The sequence below is a fragment of the Papio anubis genome, chromosome 3 (genome assembly GCF_008728515.1).
Source record: "Papio anubis isolate 15944 chromosome 3, Panubis1.0, whole genome shotgun sequence".
In the NCBI taxonomy this organism is placed as follows: Eukaryota; Metazoa; Chordata; class Mammalia; order Primates; family Cercopithecidae; genus Papio; species Papio anubis.
In genome coordinates, this window is record NC_044978.1 from 126,606,477 (window position 1) to 126,625,166 (window position 18,690).

The following is an 18,690-nucleotide window of genomic DNA, read 5'->3' on the forward strand; positions in this document are numbered from 1 at the left end:
TGGTGTGCGGCTGTAATACCAGCTGCTCGGGAGGCTGAGGCACGAGAATCACTTGAACCTGCGAGGCAGAGGTTGCAGTGAGCTGAGATCACACCACTGCACTCCAGCCTAGGTGACACAGCAAGACTCTGTCTCAAAAAAAAAAAAAAAAAAGAGTGAAAAGAAACAAGTAAAATTAATTTTAATAATATATTTTACTTAGTGTAACATACCCAAATATTATCATTTCAATATATAATCAGTACAAAAATTACTGAGATGCTGTACATTATTTTTTTTTCTGTACCAAGTCTTAGAAATTTTTCACCTGCAGCACACCTCCATGGGCTAGTCGCATTTCAGGTGCTCAGTAGCCACATGTAGCTAGTGACTACCACATTGAGCAGTGCAAGTCTAACTCATGGCTCACATACTTTTTTTTTTTTTTTGAGACAAGGTCTCTCTCTGTCACCCAGGCTGGAGTGCAGTGGTGTGATCATGACTCACTCATGACTCATGACAGCCTCAGCCACCTGGGCTCAAGCGATTCTCCCATCTCAGCCTCCCCAGTAGCTGGGACCACAGGCACATGCCACTATGCCCAGTTAATTTTTTTATTATTTGTAGAGATGGGGTCTCACTATGTTACCCAGGCTGGTCTCAAACTTCTGGGTTCAAGGGATACTCCTGTTTCAGTCTCCCATGGTCTCAAACTTCTGGGTTCAAGGGATCCTCCTGCTTCAGTCTCCCAAAGTGCTGGGATTACAGGCGTAAGCCACTGCACCCAGCCACTTGTACGTTTTTCAATGTGTGCATTTACTTCAAATTTAAAAGTTTGAAGAATTAAGAATTCAGTGCTGCCTACTGGTGAGAATGTGAAATGGGCAGAAAGTTTGTGAAGCGCAAATGAGCACTACATATCAAAAACCCTAAAACTGTGCATATCTTTTAATCTAACAATTCATTTTCTGGAATTTATCTTAAGGAAATCATGGTTGTGTGCAGAGATTTAACCACAAGGATGCTAACCGCAATAAAAACTTGGAAAGACCCTGCATTTCCCCATAACAGGATTTGATTAAATATTTTGTGATAAATTAATTAAATACTACTTGTGTGTGTAAATACACACAGTAAAAGTTTATATATACATGAAAGAAATAGTAAGAGAAAAAGTCTTAGAGTTACCTCATGGGAGTGAAATTGGAAGGTAGGAATGAGGAGAAATACTTTTATGCTTGATCCTATACTCTGAAACTATTAAAAATAATTCTATTAGTGTTGTATTAAAAACTAATTAACAAAAAAAGGCTATTGTAGTATTGACCTAGAAAGATGAAGGTAAAAGTAGTTAAAAGAAAAGTACTTGGCCGGGCGCGGTGGCTCACGCCTGTAATCCTAGCACTTTGGGAGGCCAAGGCAGGAGGATCACTTGAGATCAGGAGTTTGAGACCAGCCTGGCCAATATGGTGAAACCCTGTCTCCACTAAAGGTACAAAAATTAGCTGGACATGGTGGTGGGCACCTGTAATCCCAGCTACTTGGGTGGCTGAGGCAGGAGAATCGCTTGAACCTGGGAGGTGTAGGTTGCAGGGAGCTGAGATTGTGTCACTGCACTCCAGCCTAAGCAACAGAGTGAGACCTTGCTGCAAAAAAAAAAAAAAAAAAAAAAAAGAAGAGAAAAGAAAAGTACTTCTCAAAACACTATCAATCCATTTTTAATTAAAAAAAAAAAGTATGTTTAAGCATGGGAAAACAAAGGAAATATCTTAGCCAAACTGTTTGCAGTGGTTCTCTCTAGGAATTGGGACTGTGGGTGACTCTTTTTTATTTTGTCTGTGTTTTGTAAATTTTTATAATAAACAGATTATTCTTTTGCAATACAGGATAAACAAGTTATTTTTGAAAACATTTCTATATTCCTGAATGAAAACAACCCAGCTTCTGCTCGATGAAGCAGTAAGATTCATCTGGCAATCCTGTCTGTTAATATACCTTTATGTCACCCGTCTATCTTTATTCTCATTAGCAACTAATCAACCAGTCAGACCTCAAGTGGTGTGGCAGTGCCCTCGCTTGAACCCATTCTGTCTTTTGTGCCTCCATTACTTCACTATCCATCACTGATAATGTCCCTAAGTGGGGTCTCCACTGAGACTGCAGAAACTGAAATTGATCATGAGGTGATTTTTCTCCACATGCCCAGCCCCTGAGTGTTATCTGTGACTTGAGCAAAAGTCATCAATCTCAAGAGTCCACTGAAGTGAGATATGAAGCAACCTGCTCCCTCAGAACTACTCCTCAGCGTCCTTTTATCTTCAAAATAAATTCTTGAATCCAGTCATCTAAATGGCAATAGAGGACACTGTCTTTTAAGGTTCACATAATTTCCACTGGTTAGCAAGATGAAGGCTAAATGTAAACAGCATTTAGCTTGTCCCATTCAGCAGATCTGAAACCAGAATCATTGATTGGTTTTCCCCTAGCCTAGCTGGAAACAGATGCTTGCTCCCAACCAGACACCAAGATGGTCTTTCTGTCCGTTATTTCAATTTTGTGGCTGTTTAAAGTTCCAGAACAAAAAACTTCCCAAGCAGTCTCAAAACAAAGTCAAAGGGAATTCCACTTGTATTCATAACACATCTTCGTTTCCAGTCAGTAGTGAAAAAGAAACCAGGACCAACATGTCAACATGTCAGCTTGAACAGGCAGGTTTTAGAGTAGAAAATATGTGTGTGCATGCATATGCATGTGCATGTGCGTGTGCGTGCATGTGGTATGTGTGTGTCTGAATGGCATCCTTTCTGGGAAAGGAGCTGTTCTATCAAGAGGGTCAAACAGAAAAAGATACTGATGGCTCCACTCCTTAGAAACTGTAAGGCTCATCAAAAATAGGCTTTATCTCTGTCTCCAGAGCCTAACCTTAATCTCCTCCTGTTCAGACGCCAGTTCAGACCGAAAAACAACGTTGGGTGCTTTCCCCATTGTTGATACTAGGTCAGTACTTATTTCTCTCCAGACAATAGGCTAATCTGTAAGAATGGCCCAGAAAGTCCCCAAGAGTGGCCTGGCAGCAGTTCACACCACCTGGCAAATTGTGGCTTTGAGAGGACAAGTTGCCACCTGCTGCCTTGCCTTCATGTAGCACTTGGTCTACATAGGTCTTAGAAGCTGGGTAAGTGTTGAAAAGTCAACCTTAGTAGTTTAAAAAGTGCCAATAAAACTTAAAGTTTTAAAATAAGGAAAGAAGTGTTTAATATTTTCTTCTATTACTCTTTTGTTTAAATCTCTTAACAACGAGAATGTATTCAAATAAGACTTTTCACTTTTAAAAAAAACATACATTTAACATACACTTTTAAAATGGCATAGACAGTAATCTTGGTAAATAAGTTGGTCTTCTGGAAATCTTTTCAACTTGGGCTTTGGAGGGTTTTTGGTCAGTGATGTGACCATTATTCTAGTCTCCTGAACTAGATCTCCTTTACTCCATGAGTTAAAAATTGAGGGGGAAGAAAGGGCCTAGAAAACAATGATAACCCAATAGCAATGAACATATTTAGTTCCCACAACTTGTTTTTAAAATACCATTCTCCACTAAAAGGAATCAGGACTGTGGAGAAATGGCTGGTGCCAGGACTGGGGTAGGAAAAGTACACAGGGAGCTCAGTATATTTTGTTGTGTGGGAAAGGAAGTGCTTAAAAAATGATGGAGCATGTCGAAATGACAGAGGAACCAGGTGTGGTGGTGTGCATCTGTAATCTCAGCTACTCAGGAGGCTGAGGAGTTCAAGACCAGCCTGGGCAACACAGCAACACACCATACTAAAAAGAAAGAGGAGTCCATTTGTAGTGCCTCCCACTGAACAAACTGGGGTAATTTGGGCATTAAAATGAATAATGACAGTAATGGATTATAATCCATGTAATCAAAAAAGAGTCCATAGGTTATAAATACATGGGAAGAAGCAAACACTTTTCTTTACAGTAAAATACCAATTGACAAATGTAGAAGAAATAATAGAGTTACAAAATCACCATTTTGCAGCTGTCATGGCAATAACTGATTCAGGCAAGAATCACCAATGTTTGCTAAAACCATTGGGTAAAAGTTTGATGAAGATAAAATATTTATATAGGCTCGTAATCTTTGCATAAATTAGTTCAATAATTACAAAATAAAAATAGCAATCTTACAGTGGAGAAACTTAGCAGATGCCACCTTAACTGAATAATCAAAGTTCATACCTCCAATAATGTGACAAAGTGATGTCATGTGCCTCTTTTTCAATGCTGAGAAGGACACAAGAATGCTAATGTAGTACTCCCACCAAAAACGCAGAGTTTGAGTCTAATCACATGAGCAAACCCAAATGGAGGAACATTCTACAACTTAATTGGCCAGTACATTTCAAAAATATCGATGGCATAAAATTAAAAAAACAAGGAACTATTCCAGATGAATGGAATCTAAAGAGACATTATAATTCATTGTAATGCATAATCCTCAATTGGACCCTGAACTATTATAGAATCCTGGATACAGCATGGTATGAACATTAAATCCCTGACTTTGGTAAGTGTACTCTGTCTATGTGAAAGTGTCTTTGTCATTAGGAAATACACACTGAGGTATTTGGGAATAAAGGGGCATGATGTCTATAACTTACTCCCAAATGATTCATAAAAAAAGAATACATAAGAATGCACATGCATGTACAGAGGAAAGAGCAAGGGAATAAAGCAAATGAGCAGTACTCTAAGAGTTGGTGAATCTACACGAAGGCTATACACAAGCTCATGATTTTTTGCAACTTTTCTCTAAGTTTCAAAATAAAAGACCTGAAAAAATTATTTCAAAATAAAAGTGAAAGCTAGAAACAAAAATTTCATGGGCACTCTTCTTTACAATCTCAGCTTTTCCCCTTCCGCTCCATTTCTACTCTACCACCCTTGTTCAGGCTTGTATCAATTTGCTTGGATTCTGTAATAACCTTCTAACTGCCTCCCACTTGCAGTAATTTTCCTCTCCACAATACATTCGGCATACTGGTAACATCCTCTTTCCATTCATGCTCCCCAAAATATATCATTCTTTTGCTTATTATTTGACAATCTCTGTGTATTACTTTTCTTATAAAATCTAAACTTTTCCTCTTCTTGAAAATCAGACAGGTTTCTTCGGCTGGAAGAAACCTTATCTTTCCCGCATTTTATCCTTAATTTGACTGATATTTACTGACCGGTATGCACTAGAATATAAAGAACAAACAGGACAATTGAGGCTGTGTCCTCAAAGAGTTTATAGTTTATGGAGGAGACAAATACTAAACATAAAGTAAATCAAGTCAACATAAGTGAAATAATTTTAGACTGGGATTAGAGCTGTGAAGCCAATAAAGGAGCTGAACAAAAAAGGACCTTAATATAGGCAAGGCCATTTGTTTTTTGTTTTTGTTTTTGAGACGGAATCTCACTCTTGTCATCCGGGCTGGAGCACAGTGGTGTGATCTCGGTTCACTGCAACCTCTGCCTCCCAGGTTCAAGTGATTCTCCTGCCTCAGCCTCCTGAGTAGCTGGGATTACAGGCACCTGCCACCAGGTGTGGCTAATTTTTGTATTTTTAGTAGAGACGGAGTTTCATCATGTTGGTCAGGCTGGTCTCGAACTCCTGACCTCAGGTGATCCACCTGCCTCGGCCTCCCAAAATGCTGGGATTACAGCTGTGAGTCACTGCGTCTGGCCAGCAAGGCCATTCTTAACTGGGTCATCTTCAGGTTGAGAGGAGTTAGTGGCAGAAGTGTGGGAGGAAGAGGGGAATTGTCACAGGTAGAGGGAAGGACTTGTAACAATTGAGGAACTAAGAAAAGGCCATTGTGTAGGTAGCATGGTGCTAGGACAAGCCTGGTACGAGATGAGGTCTAAGACACATTATGCTATAATAAAGAATATATCTGGTCTTTGTGTCTGGTTCTTGCTACAGAGCTTTAAAAACTCCTGGAATTTCCTGAGTGATAGGAAATTCCTCCACTCTTATGCTAGCGGTGACTTTCATGGGCCCCTAGATAGCCTCAGGATGGGAGCAGATCACCAGAAAGACCAGCCATGTGATTAGAGAGGTGGGCGTTGGCTAGCCAACAGGGCAACACAAGTGTTCCGGATAGAAGCAGAGACCTAGATTGGCTTCTGGTGCCACTGCACCAGCTGGTTTCCTGGGGGGAAGCTGGGGCCATGGTCTTCGGAGGGGTGGTCCTGTAGATCCCGCAGTGCAGGCACATCCAGAGGACTCGGAATGCCGCTGGCTTCTCTATCTAGGTGTGTCTGGTGCTACTGGTGGCTAATATTTTACTGACACTCTTCTGGTTTGGAGGGCATTTTGAGTCACCTCTCTTGTAGCAGAGCATAATCATGTTGTCCATGTTGCTGATGGTGAAACTCTGCCCTGAGATCCACATGGCAAAGGAGCTGAGCATAAAATCCTTGGATCTTCACCACTCCTGGCACCGGAGCAGTTTCCCGGACTATGTGGAGTGTGTCTTGCCGACATGGCAGGCTAGATGAGGACCGGTCCATCGACTGGGCCCTGTTTGTGGAGACTCTGGGCTTCCTGTTCGTGCTGACCGAGGCCATGATGGACCTGCCCCAGCTCTATTGCAACCACTGCCACGGGTCCTGAGGACATGAGCATCCAGAGCACTCATGAGGACAAGGGCAGTGCCCTCAGGACCACCTACTTCCTGCTGAGAGCTGCCCATGCAGCTCTTGGTCTGTGCCTGCTGCAGGTGCTGGTGGACCTGCCATCCAGGCATGAAGACCAGATATATTCTTTATTATAGCATCATGTGTCTCAGACCTCATCTCGTACCAGGCTTGTCCTAGCACCATGCTACCTACACAATGGCCTTTTCTTAGTTCCTGGGACCCTTCACCTACCACCCTGAGAAGCCAGCGCTCCATGCAACACACCCCACCACGGCCAAAGCACTTCTGAGCTGGCCAGGGAGGAAACAGATGTGTGGCTGCCAGCTGGCGTCTGTTCTCCCTATGTGGAGAGCAGGCATCGCAGCCCCTGAGTGGAGAGGCAGTAACCCGTGTCAGGCTCTCCATCAGCGGCTGTGTGGGGCTCTCAGGGCAGCCAGGCCGACACTTGGCTCACCACTGCTGGGGGCGGCCACAGTGGATTTCACACCCAAGGGCTGGGTCTCCGGTGATTTTAAGGTGATGGAAAAGGCAAATGTCTTTTCCCACTTCCTCTCAAAAACCACCCAGCCTGAACCTGAGATGTGTTCATAAACACACCAGAAGGCAAACTCCAGTCCGCTGAGGAACAGCAGCCCTCAGGAACCTTCTCCAATCTTATTCAAGTCCTGGTCCCAGCCTCTCAGATCTGCCTCAGCTCACAAGACGGCTTCCCTGGGGGAGAGGCTGCAGCTGGGGATAAGTAGGATCCACGTGCCAGGGCGGGCCCAGGCAAGCCTCAAGGCTGGGGCTGGGGCTGGGGCAGTGAGGAGGAGACCTGGTATCAGGAGACCCGGTATCAGGAGACCCTGAAAGTCCTGGGAGAAGAGACTTTGGACTCAGTGTGACCCTGATCAGACACCCTGGTAGGATGGGGATGGCCTCTGCTGCCCAGTGGGGTGGGCACAGAGGGCAGGGCTGAGTCTGCTCTGCTCCCGATTGTAGGGATGCAGTGGCACCTGTGCTCTGGGTTTTCTGGCCAGAGTTGGCATCTCAAGGGCCTGCAGAATGAGTGCCTCCTGATACTCGGCTCTGGTGCCTCTGACCTTGCCCAACAGTGGGATCTGCGTGCCTAGCTTCTAGGCTGGCCTCTTCCTGGGAGATGCTGGTGTGACATCTCTCATTGGGTGTCCCTATTTCCCTAATTATCCCTCACCAATCCTTAAGCCAATGCCTTCAGTTCTACCACTAAATTATATCTTGAATCTGCACACTTCTCATTTTTACCACCTTCTAGTTCAAGATCAACTTTTTTCCTAGGCTACTGCAAAAGCCTCCTGAACTGGTCTTCCTGATTCAATGCTTGCCCCTCTCTATATTGTAGCCAGAGAGAGCTTATTGGAAATTAAACTACTCTCCAGCAAAATAAATAAATAAATCAGTGGCTTAGCATTATATTTAGAATGAAATCCAACCCCATTATTATGTTCTACAGGGCCCTGTGTTGGAACACCCCTGGGGTGAGAGGCAGGCCCATGTCTGAGCTTGCTGGGTATTGTCCAGAGCATGCTTGGGGGTGTTCCAGCCAGAGCCTCTGGTTCTCTTCGAGTGCTAGGGGTCCCCCAGACAGACACAGAGGTCCTCCTGGGTGCATGGGAAGGCTGAGGGGGCTGAGGGCAGAGGCTGTATAGACACAGCCCTGCCACATCCCTGAGGAGGATTCCATTTGGGAAGAGTCCTTTTCCTCTGGATATTGCACACACTGGCCGGACACAGTTTTGATGTCCATCGTCCAGGACACAGAGGCGTCCTCCAGTCATAAGACGGGATGTGGAGGGCAGGGTGCGTGGCACCCTATGCAGGGTCTGGCTGCTGGGATGGCCCATCTCACACTCTGCTACTGCTGTCCTGGGGTCTCGGGTCCGAGGCAACCTCCAGAGCATGGGCAGCAGCCTAGCCACAGGCGCCTCTGCCACCGTCCTCTGTCCACTGTCCACCCAGGCATGTTGGGTCCCACAGTTCTGAGTCTGCTGCCTCTGGCTGTGGTGGGAACCACTGGTCACCCCAAATCTCCACTCCCCACCTTTTCAGTTTAACACAAGCCCACACCGTGCTTAGCAGCTCTGTGCTGACTCCAGGCCCTGGAGTTCTCAGATGCTTCCCCGCGGCTCCCACAGGCATCATGTTCCCTTCTGCTGGGCAGAGGGGCCACTTTTCTGTGCAGATGTTGATGCTGTTGGTGCCAAAGCTCTATGACTTTAGCGTTATTTGCTGTGGCCAGTGAGAAAATGTTCAAGGCTGTTTCCAACTCCTGAGTTTTCCTCAGGAAAACTCTTGAGTATTTGAGTGAGGATCTTGTCCTTAGCCCTTTGGCCTGTAAGAGGCTTTGAAAATTTTACTTTATTTTTTAATGAAAGAAGATATCTGTGGTGGTAATTGCCTCCACATGAAAATGTCACCAATTGCATGCACAGTGACTGATGAATGTTTGTACCCCCACCATGTGGCAACTTTGAATCAATAACTCTTTGCAGATCCAGGGGAAAAAAAAAGAAAATCATAAGAAGAGAAAATATATTTCCTATTCATTAAGTGGAAGTGGGTCATCATAAAGGTCTTCATCGTCATCATCTTCGCATTGAATGTAGGCTGACAGGAAGAGGGGCTGGTCCTGCTGTCTCAGAGGTGGCAGAGGCAGAAGAAAATCCACGCGTTTAAGTGAAGCTGCACAGTTCAAACCCATTCTGTTCAAGGGTTAACTGTAATTGTAAGTATAGCACTTTCTTGAGTTCTGTGTGTTGTTTCAGTGAATTATCAAACCTAAGGAGATTGTGGAAACCCCAAACTTACCACTGGTCATTCAGAAGTACAGGTAGCCTGGGGACCCCACTACTGTCCTGCAACCCTTGCAGCAGGCGTCTGAAGCGGGGGCAGCCATGTGGAGCACTCAGCCTTTAACTTGTGGGATCTGATGTTCACCCTGGGTGGTTATAGTCAGAATTACACTGAAGTACACCAACTTGGGGTGGACACGGAGAACTGGTGTGCAAGGCCCTGATCACGCAGGGCCCCATAGAACATAATAATGAGGTTGGATTTCATTCCAAATACAATGCTAAGCCACTGAAATATTTATTTATTTATTTTGCTGGAGAGTAGTTTAATTTCCAATAAGCTCTCTCTGGCTGCAATATAGAGAGGGGCAAGCATTGAATCAGGAAGACCAGTTCAGGAGGCTTTTGCAGTAGCCTAGGAAAAAGTTGATCTTGAACTAAAAGGTGGTAAAAATGAGAAGTGTGCAGACTAAAGATGTAATTTAGAGGTAGAACTGAAGGGATTGGCTTAAAAATTGGTGAGGGATAATTAGGGAAATGGAGAAATCATGGATGACACCCAGACTTCTGGTGGGAAAGCTAGGAGAAGAACAGAAGAACAGTTTCGGGGAGAAGGTAGAGTCACAACTTTGAATTGGGGCATGCTGAGTTTGAGAAGCCTAAGAGACATCCAATGAGACACGTCACACAGGTAGCCAGATTTGTAACACACTATACCCTGTCAGCTTACTTCTTCAATCTGGGTGATTTTCTAACTATGCTGTGACCTCCTACAGTATATTCTAATCATTCCTCTCTCCCTACCTTTGCTCAGATGTGTCCCTACCCTCCTTTTCTTCTCTGCCTAGACAAATCCTTTTCACGTGCAGCTCAAATCTCCCCTTCTGCAGTAGGCTTTGTCCAACGACCCTAGCCCATATTCAAATTTCTGCAGCCCTAAGAGTCAGTGTGACACTTTTGAGCAATTTAACTCCACGTTGTCTTTTTATAAGAGTCTTTATTGCACACAAGTCTAGCCAGCTCTTTCAGATTATAAGCTCCTCATCCAAGGGCCACTTCTTAGATATTACTTGTGTTCCTCACAAGCACATAGTGGCTTACGCACTTTTAAATGTAATGGTAATTAAACAGCAGATTTACATGAAACGCTATGAAAGATTCAAATGGAAGAAGGTAAAAATAATCAAATGTTTCTGCCTTCTAAAAGAGTTTTTAAAAACAAAGCTAGAAATTTCCATTTGGCATCTGAAACTCCATAAATATTATCATTAATTAAAACTGCTGATTCAATGACTTCTGTAGACATGTATCTTTGGAGCTTGATACGGCATTGAGGCGGCATTCCTGAGATAATCCTGTGACAAGAGCGCTGGCTGGCATTAATAGGAATTGGAACACGATGATTGAAAAGCCTGAACTTTGATAAATAAGGACCAATGATGAAAAACAGTTCAATATCTAATAAGGGGGTGGGGAAGAGGCCACTAACAGAAGGCCTCACTGTGTCTGTTAGATCTGTTTCATTTCATATCTTCATTAATGTCTGGGAACAAAGCTTACACATTTTGTTAATAACATTTCTGATTGGTACTAAATTAGGAGGTGCTGCAGACATCATTGAGGACAGAGGAATAACACAGATGGATCTAAAGAGGTTAGAAGTATGAATAGAAATTATCACAATGAGTTTTGATTTCGGAAAAATGCAAATGAAGGCAGCTGGGGGAGAAATCATCCAAAATGCAAAATAATCAGTGGGTTGGGAAATCTAGAAAGCAGCAACGTAAGAGTGTCTGGCAGGCTAGCAATGGAATAAAAAATATGCAATGACATTGTGCTGTCTCAGCCCAAATGGCTAGTGACAGGTACAGGGAGAAATGACCTGTCAAAGAATTGCATTGCAATACAGTGTTCTTCAATGTCCATAAACATTTTTGGAGATGGTTTGGGAAAAATAAACAAAATAAGCTCAGACATTTGGTCCTTAGTTTATTCAGCTGTTGGAAAAGAATTAGACTCGTGGCTTCTAAGGTTCCCCAATTCTAACCGCCTGTGATCCCAGCTCTAACCTTCTGTGGTTCCAAGACAAAGAAAGGTTGGGAGAAAATACATGATGAAGGAGGTTCACTGCGTGCAGCACTTCTGAAGATCTTCAGGAAGAGCAGACAGAATGAAACACAAAGCTTGAAAATGTGTTTCCAAATAGATTCCCCATCGACAGGACAGCATGCGGAGTTCACCTTCAACAACAGTATCTTTCTTCCAATACAGATGCCAGGCTAAATTAACATAAAATCTGATAGTATTTGTTTATAAAAATTATCTCAACCAAATATTTCTTTAAATAAAAACTCTTTAAAGTATTGTGGTTTTTTTGGTTTACAAAAATCTAATCGCCTTAAAGTGGTTAGAAATATACCCATTGTACAAAGCAGGTACGGTCTGCATTAAAGAGTTCCCAGCGTATCTGGAGATGGTGCTGTGAGAAACAGACCAGCCCCGTTGGTTGGTCTGTCCATCTGTCTAATCACCCTCTTGCTCAGACTGTCACATTTTCATCCCCTTGAGGTTCATTTTCTTAGGTGATTTCTCTCATCTCACCTACTTTCACTGACCTAGATCCCCAACAAATAAGCAAGTAAGGCATCTTAGGGGTAGGGAAATTTTATTTTCCACCTTAAAAATCGGTTCACTTTTTATTTTCCACCTTAAAAATTGGTTCATTTTTGTTGGTAGAAAGTATAATTAATCCCACCAGGTAAGTGCAGAAAGAAAATGCCGTACCCCACTCAGCAGCCTCTGGAGAGTTTCCTGGTTTCCTTTCTCTCTCTCTTCCTTGCTCTCTCACTCACTCGCTAGGCCACCTCCCACCTGCACCACTTTGGCTGTCGGAGTATTCCGCGTGATGGAAGGGGTTACAATGCAGCATGCATGGAATGACAATGCTTTAATGAACTGATAAATCACCGTACGGCATCATTGCTTAGAGACCACCAAGCTATTTGCTCTTTGCACATGACTTCCAAATGTCCCAAATGTGCCTAGGACGGTGAAATGCTGTGGAAGAAGACAATGTGAGGCATGATGTGCAAATCACCTTCCAAAATCACACCAGGAAAACCTGTCAGGACATCCAGGTCAGGACCACTTCTGAAGCTTGGGCTCATGGCTAGGAAAGGTGGCAATACTGACACAGGATTTCTGAAGGGAGACTTAGAAGCCACAGAGAGCCACATAAGGTTAAGGATTCCTGAGCTGCACTAAAGTTCTGGTGCTTTGTTCTCTTCTACACAACTGCCACTGCATGCTGCTGCTAACAGCACGAGCTGTACTTGAGGATGCTGCCTCGCATACAAGTCTCCCTCCTTGACAGGCACACCCCACAGAGACCCAGCCTTGGGGGATGGCCTATGATCCTGAACCTGGCACAAACTCTTTGGGGTCTCCTGACTGTGGTCTGAGGCTTACTCAAGCCATGGAAATGCATGAGGCCATGTCACTCCCTGCCTAAGACCTGGCAGTGCCTTCCCGTGATATGTAGAACAATATCTGAACTCTGCCTGATAAAGCCCTGCACTGATGTGGCCCCCATCCCCCACTCTGGCCTTGCACTCACATGGACCAGCCATGCTGGCCATCTTTCTGCTCCTTGAACACAGCATCCTAGTTCCTACATTTGCTTTGACTCCTCCCTCTGGATGCTCTCCCTCTAACCTCCTCTCCTTCAGGTCTCAGCACTAATGCCACCTCCTCAGCAAAGTCTTCTCTGATCACACTTTCTAAAGGTGCCCTCCATGTGACGTTACTCTGTTTAATTCTTTATACTCTTCTCTCTCTGAATACATTTGTTTGTTCATTTGCTCACATGTTCATTTGCGCTCTCTCCTACTGTAGTATACACGTTATGAGGACAGGGACCTTGTCTGTCTTGTTCTCCTGTGCCTGGAACAATGCTTAACACATGTATTTGCTGAATGAAAGGATAAATGGGAGAGGCATTAGAGCAGGGTCCACAACCCCCAGGCCACGGACTGGTATAAGAATCTAATGATGAATGTTATGTATTTGAATCATCTTGAAACCATCCCCACACCCCACCATCTATGGAAAAATTGTCTTTCACGAAACTGGTCCCTAGTGCCACAAAGGCTGAGGACTATTGCATTACAGCACAGCAGTAACAGGGTGACTTCTGGAGTCCAGATGCTTACATTTCAACCCCTCTTCTGTCACATAAAACTGTCACATAAATCCGAATGTCCTTGGACAGGTTATATAACCATTTTTCTGTTTTCTAGCCTATCAAATGAGGAAAATAATAGTACCTACTTTGTAGGGGCATTATCAATGACTTTTATTTTTTTTTTGAGACGGAGTCTTGCTCTGTCGCCCAGGCTGGAGGGCAGTGGCACAATCTCAACTCACTGCAACCTCAGCCTCCCAGGTTCAAGCAATTATCATGTCTCAGCCTCCCAAGTAGCTGGGACTACAGGCACGTGCCACCATGCCTGGCTAATTTTTTTTTTTTTTTGAGACAGTTTCAGTCTTGTTCCCCAGGCTGGAGTGCAATGGCCCAATGGCTCATGCCTGTAATCCCAGCACTTTGTATTTTATTTTATTTTTTTGGGACAGAGTCTTGCTCTGTCACTAGGCTGGAGTGCAGTGGCATGATCTCAGCTTACTGCAACCTCCGCCTCTCAGGTTCAAGCAATTCTCCTGCCTCAGCCTCTCAGGTAGCTGGGACTACAGGTGTGCACCACCATGCCTGGCTAATTTTTGTATTTTTAGTAGACACGGGGTTTCACCATGTTGACCAGGATGGTCTCGACCTCTTGACCTCGTAATCCACTGGCCTCAGCCTCCCAAACTGCTGGGATTACAGGCTTGAGCCACCACGCCTGGCCCAATCCCAGCACTCTGGAAGGCCTAGGCAGGTGGATCACTTGATGACAGGAGTTCGAGACCAGCCTGGTCAACATGGTGAAACCTTGTCTTTACTAAAAATGGAAAAATAAGTTGGGTGTGGTGGCGCACACCTGTAATCCCAGCTACTTGGGAGGCTGAGGCAAGAGAATCGCTTGAACCTGGGAGGCAGAGGTTGCAGTGAGTCAAGATCACACCACTGCACTCCAGCATGTGCAACTGAGTGGGACTCCATCTCAAAAAAGATAAAAAAGAAAAAGAAGATATTTAAGTAATAATGGCTGAGAATTTTCCGAACTAGTGACAAGCACCAAACCATAGATCCAGGAAACTCAGAAAACCCCAAACAGGATACACACCAAAAAACCCTACACTTAGGGTTTATACCATGCCTGGCTGGTACTTAGGTATTATCATATTCAAACTGCAGAAAATCAAAGACAAAGAGAAAATCTTGAAAGAAGCCAGAGCAGAAAAAATCCCTCCTTACCTATAGAGGAGAGAGGAGAAGAATTATACTAGGTTTCTCTTCAGAAACCGTGCAAGCAAGAAGAAAGTGAAATAAAATATTTAAATATTAAAACAGAAAAATCCACCCACCTAGAATTCTGTACTCAGCAAAATTACTCTTTGAAAATGAAGTAGAAATAAAGACTTTCTCAAGCTGGGTGTGGTGCTATGTGCCTGTAGTCCTAGCTACTAGGGAGGCTGAGGTGGGAGGGGTGGTTAAGCCCAGGAGTTCAAGGCTGCAGTGAGCCATGATTGCTCCACTGCACTCCAGCCTGGGTGACAGAGTGAGATCCTATCTCTAAAAAAAAAAAAAAAAAAAAAAAAAAAAAAAAAGACATTCTCAGACAAACCACAATTGAGGGAATTTGTCATCAGTATACTTGCCTTGCAGAAAATGGTAAAAGGAGTTCTTCAGAGAGAAGGAAAATTATATCAGAAACCCGGATCCACATAAGTGAAGGTAAAATAGAAACTTTTATTTTCCTTATTCTTAATCTAACACATAACAATTTGTTCAAAATAAGAATAGTAACAATTTGTTTAGTCATTATAGCTTATGGATACGTAAAATGAATGACAACAATGTCTTAAAAGACAGGAGGGAGAAATTGGGAATAGACTGTTATAAGGTCCTTGTGTTACTACAGATACTATTATGAAGTGGTATAGTTGTTATTTGAAAGTGGGTTTAGATTAGCTGTAAGTGTGTATTACAAATTCTAGGGCAATCCATAAAAATTTTTTAAAAAGAAGTATAATTGATATGTTAAGAGAGGAGACGCTGGGCGCGGTGGCTCAAGCCTGTAATCCCAGCACTTTGGGAGGCCAAGACGGGTGGATCATGAGGTCAGGAGATCGAGACCATCCTGGCTAACACGGTGAAACCCCGTCTCTACTAAAAAAATACAAAAAAACTAGCCGGGCGATGTGGCGGGCGCCTGTAGTCCCAGTTACTTGGGAGGCTGAGGCAGGAGAATGGCGTAAACCCAGGAGGCGGAGCTTGCAGTGAGCTGAGATCTGGCCACTGCACTCCTGCCTGGGCGACAGAGCGAGACTCCGTCTCAAAAAAAAAAGAGAGGAGAGAAAATAGACTTATACAAAACGGTGCATTGAAACCACATAGAAATAGAAAATAGAAAAAGAGTAGAATACACAAATTAAAAGTAAGAAAAAGGGCAGCAAACGGAAAACAGAAACTTGGTAGATATTGATCCAACTATATCAGTAATTGGTAACTTGGTAGATATTACTCCAACTATATCAATAATTCCTTTAAGTGTGAATGGTCTAAATACACCAATTAAAAGACAGACTGTCAGAGAGGATTAAAAAAAAAAAAGACTCAATTCTGTATTGTTTAGAAATCACGCTGTAGGACAGCATATAAGAATATCTAATGGGTGGCCTGAATCAGGAGAGTGGGCTTTCAGTCTATCCACTAATTAGCTGTGTGAACTTTGAGAAGTCACTGGTATTCTCTGTTTACTCCTCTGCAAAATACACAATTTAAGCTAAATCCCTTTAGTTCTCTTCCAGCTCTCAATCCAATGCCTCATTACCATGACTTGATGAGGAAATATGAGCCATGAGGGAGTGGGCTGAAGCCTCTAGTAGGTGCTTTTGATTGGACTGGGTCCGTGAGAGACCCAGATGCAGCCAGCAGGAGCAGATGCATGAGCGTGACAGCACAAATCCGAATCCTGGCTCTTGCCTGTGAAAACTTAACTCTTGGAGAACAGGAATATGTCACCTGGGTCCATCTTTGACTTGGAGCAAATTATAAGGAAGTTGCAAGCAGTCTTTAGGTTGACTTCATCCTACTGGCAAGGAAGGAGGATAGACCAGAGAGGAACTCAGGGGATCTTTGCTGAATACAAGGGTTCAGAGGGGACAGAGGATTTTATATAGCTCCTTGTCAGGCATTCCTGCCTCATCATCTTTTTTTTTTTTTTTTTTTTTTTTTTTTTTTGAGATGGAGTCTCACTCTATCACCCAGGCTGGAGTGCAGTGGCATGATCTCATCTCACTGCAACCTCTGCCTCCTGAGTTCAAGTGATTCTCCTGTCTCAGCCTCCCAAGTAGCTGGGACTACAGGCATGCACCACCATGCCCGGCTAACTTTTGTATTTAGTAGAGACGAGGTTTTGCCATGTTGGCCAGGCTGCTCTTGAACTCCTGATCTCAGGTGATCCACTCGCCTTGGTCTCCCAAGGTACTGGGATTACAGGCATGAGCCATCACGCCCAGCCCATCATCATCTTTTTAGACTAAAAGTATCTCCACCTTTCCTACTGTTGCCTCTCAGCCCCACACATACATCTTCTATAGAAGAAAAAGAAAAGGAATTTAAAATGTTTAAGTCTCAACTTTAAGAACACTGTTCTTAATGCTCAAGGTCTTGTTTGTAGCATCTAGCAAAAGCCCTGCTGCTCCCAAACAGAGACAGCTATGGCATGACTTGTCCATTTTGGCCAATGGCATGACCATTCTGTTGAAGGAGAGAAGAGAGAGAATCTTTGAAACTATCTTTAAAAACCCATGGATTATCAAAGGGCAACTAAATCAACGACTGCATTAAGTCAGGGTTATAAGTCACCACCCTACACTGGCAGATCATAGCATTTTTTCACTTCCCCAGGCTGTTCTCCTCACAGGGTTAAGTGGTTTAAAGAAACTGTTCTAGACACTGACTAGTTCTAGTTCTGTTCTGGTGCTCTCCCACTGACACAGTTCTGCATGTTATGGAAACTGGCCCTATGCTGACCTTACAGAGGTACCTTCCACCTAGGTCTACGTGACATTGCTATAAAACCCCAGGCCCATGAAACACTGAAATTTCCACTGGGAAACTGTGGGGATTCTAATATCCTGCTAGACAGAAAAGCTCCATGGAGGCGAGGCTTGTGACTCTTTGCTCATTGTTATTCTCACTGTGCCTTCTCAGTGCCTGCCCCATAGTAGGTGCTCAATAAGTATTTGTTGAATGAATTTTAAAAATCCACTACAAATGTGGGCCTTGAAAAAGTATGCATAGTTCAAATTTGATGGTTTCTAACACCACATTTTAAAGCTGTTCATTTTTTTAATTTACCTAACAATCATGTATTGTTTTCTATATGACAGACATTAGCATACAGAAACCAATTAAACAATATATCAATTCTCATAAAAGAGAAAGTGAGAACAATATTCACCAGGTGCTACCATAAGCTTGGTACTTTTTATTCATTATTTTATCTTCCCAGCAACTCTGTGAGGCAAATATTATTATCGCCCCCCTTGCAGATAAAGGAACTGATACTTGCAGAAAGGCTCACATCTAGCAAATGGCAGAGCCAAGAATTTATTCTAGGACCTGAGTACTTCCATCTACAGTGTACTTTCTCCTTAAAATAAATTTTAAATCACAGTCTAATATTCTGTTACGTGGTGTTTTGTTAAGAAAACTTAGGTTTTCAAATTTTGAGTTATAAACAAATAGTTTCATGAGAAAAAAAAAATCAGAGTTTTAAGCTTCAGCTACAAGTTACTTATCTTGGAAAAAAAGTCCAATAATGAAATGTTTTATAACTACATGAGTGTGTCATTGGAGGCTATTAAGAAAGGATTGCTTGAACACAAGAAATGAAAATTATCAAGTTAGGTCCTGAACGTCATCTAAGGCCTAAGTCAATTATTATTTTGAAAGCACAACACTGAAATAAGATGGTTGAAGTCAAAATAAAGTACAGCATAGTTCACACTGCCGGTGGTGAACACATGGACA

The 18,690-nt window shown here is 43.3% G+C and overlaps 1 protein-coding gene and 1 pseudogene across 1 annotated transcript in view; one reads left to right on the forward strand and one right to left on the reverse strand.

Moving 5' to 3' along the window:
- Positions 1-18,690, reverse strand: part of SCD5 (stearoyl-CoA desaturase 5) — a 166,744-nt gene that overhangs the window by 55,249 nt on the left and 92,805 nt on the right. The gene's annotated exons all lie outside the window — the stretch shown is intronic.
- LOC116274105 lies at positions 1,171-7,272 on the forward strand (annotated as a pseudogene).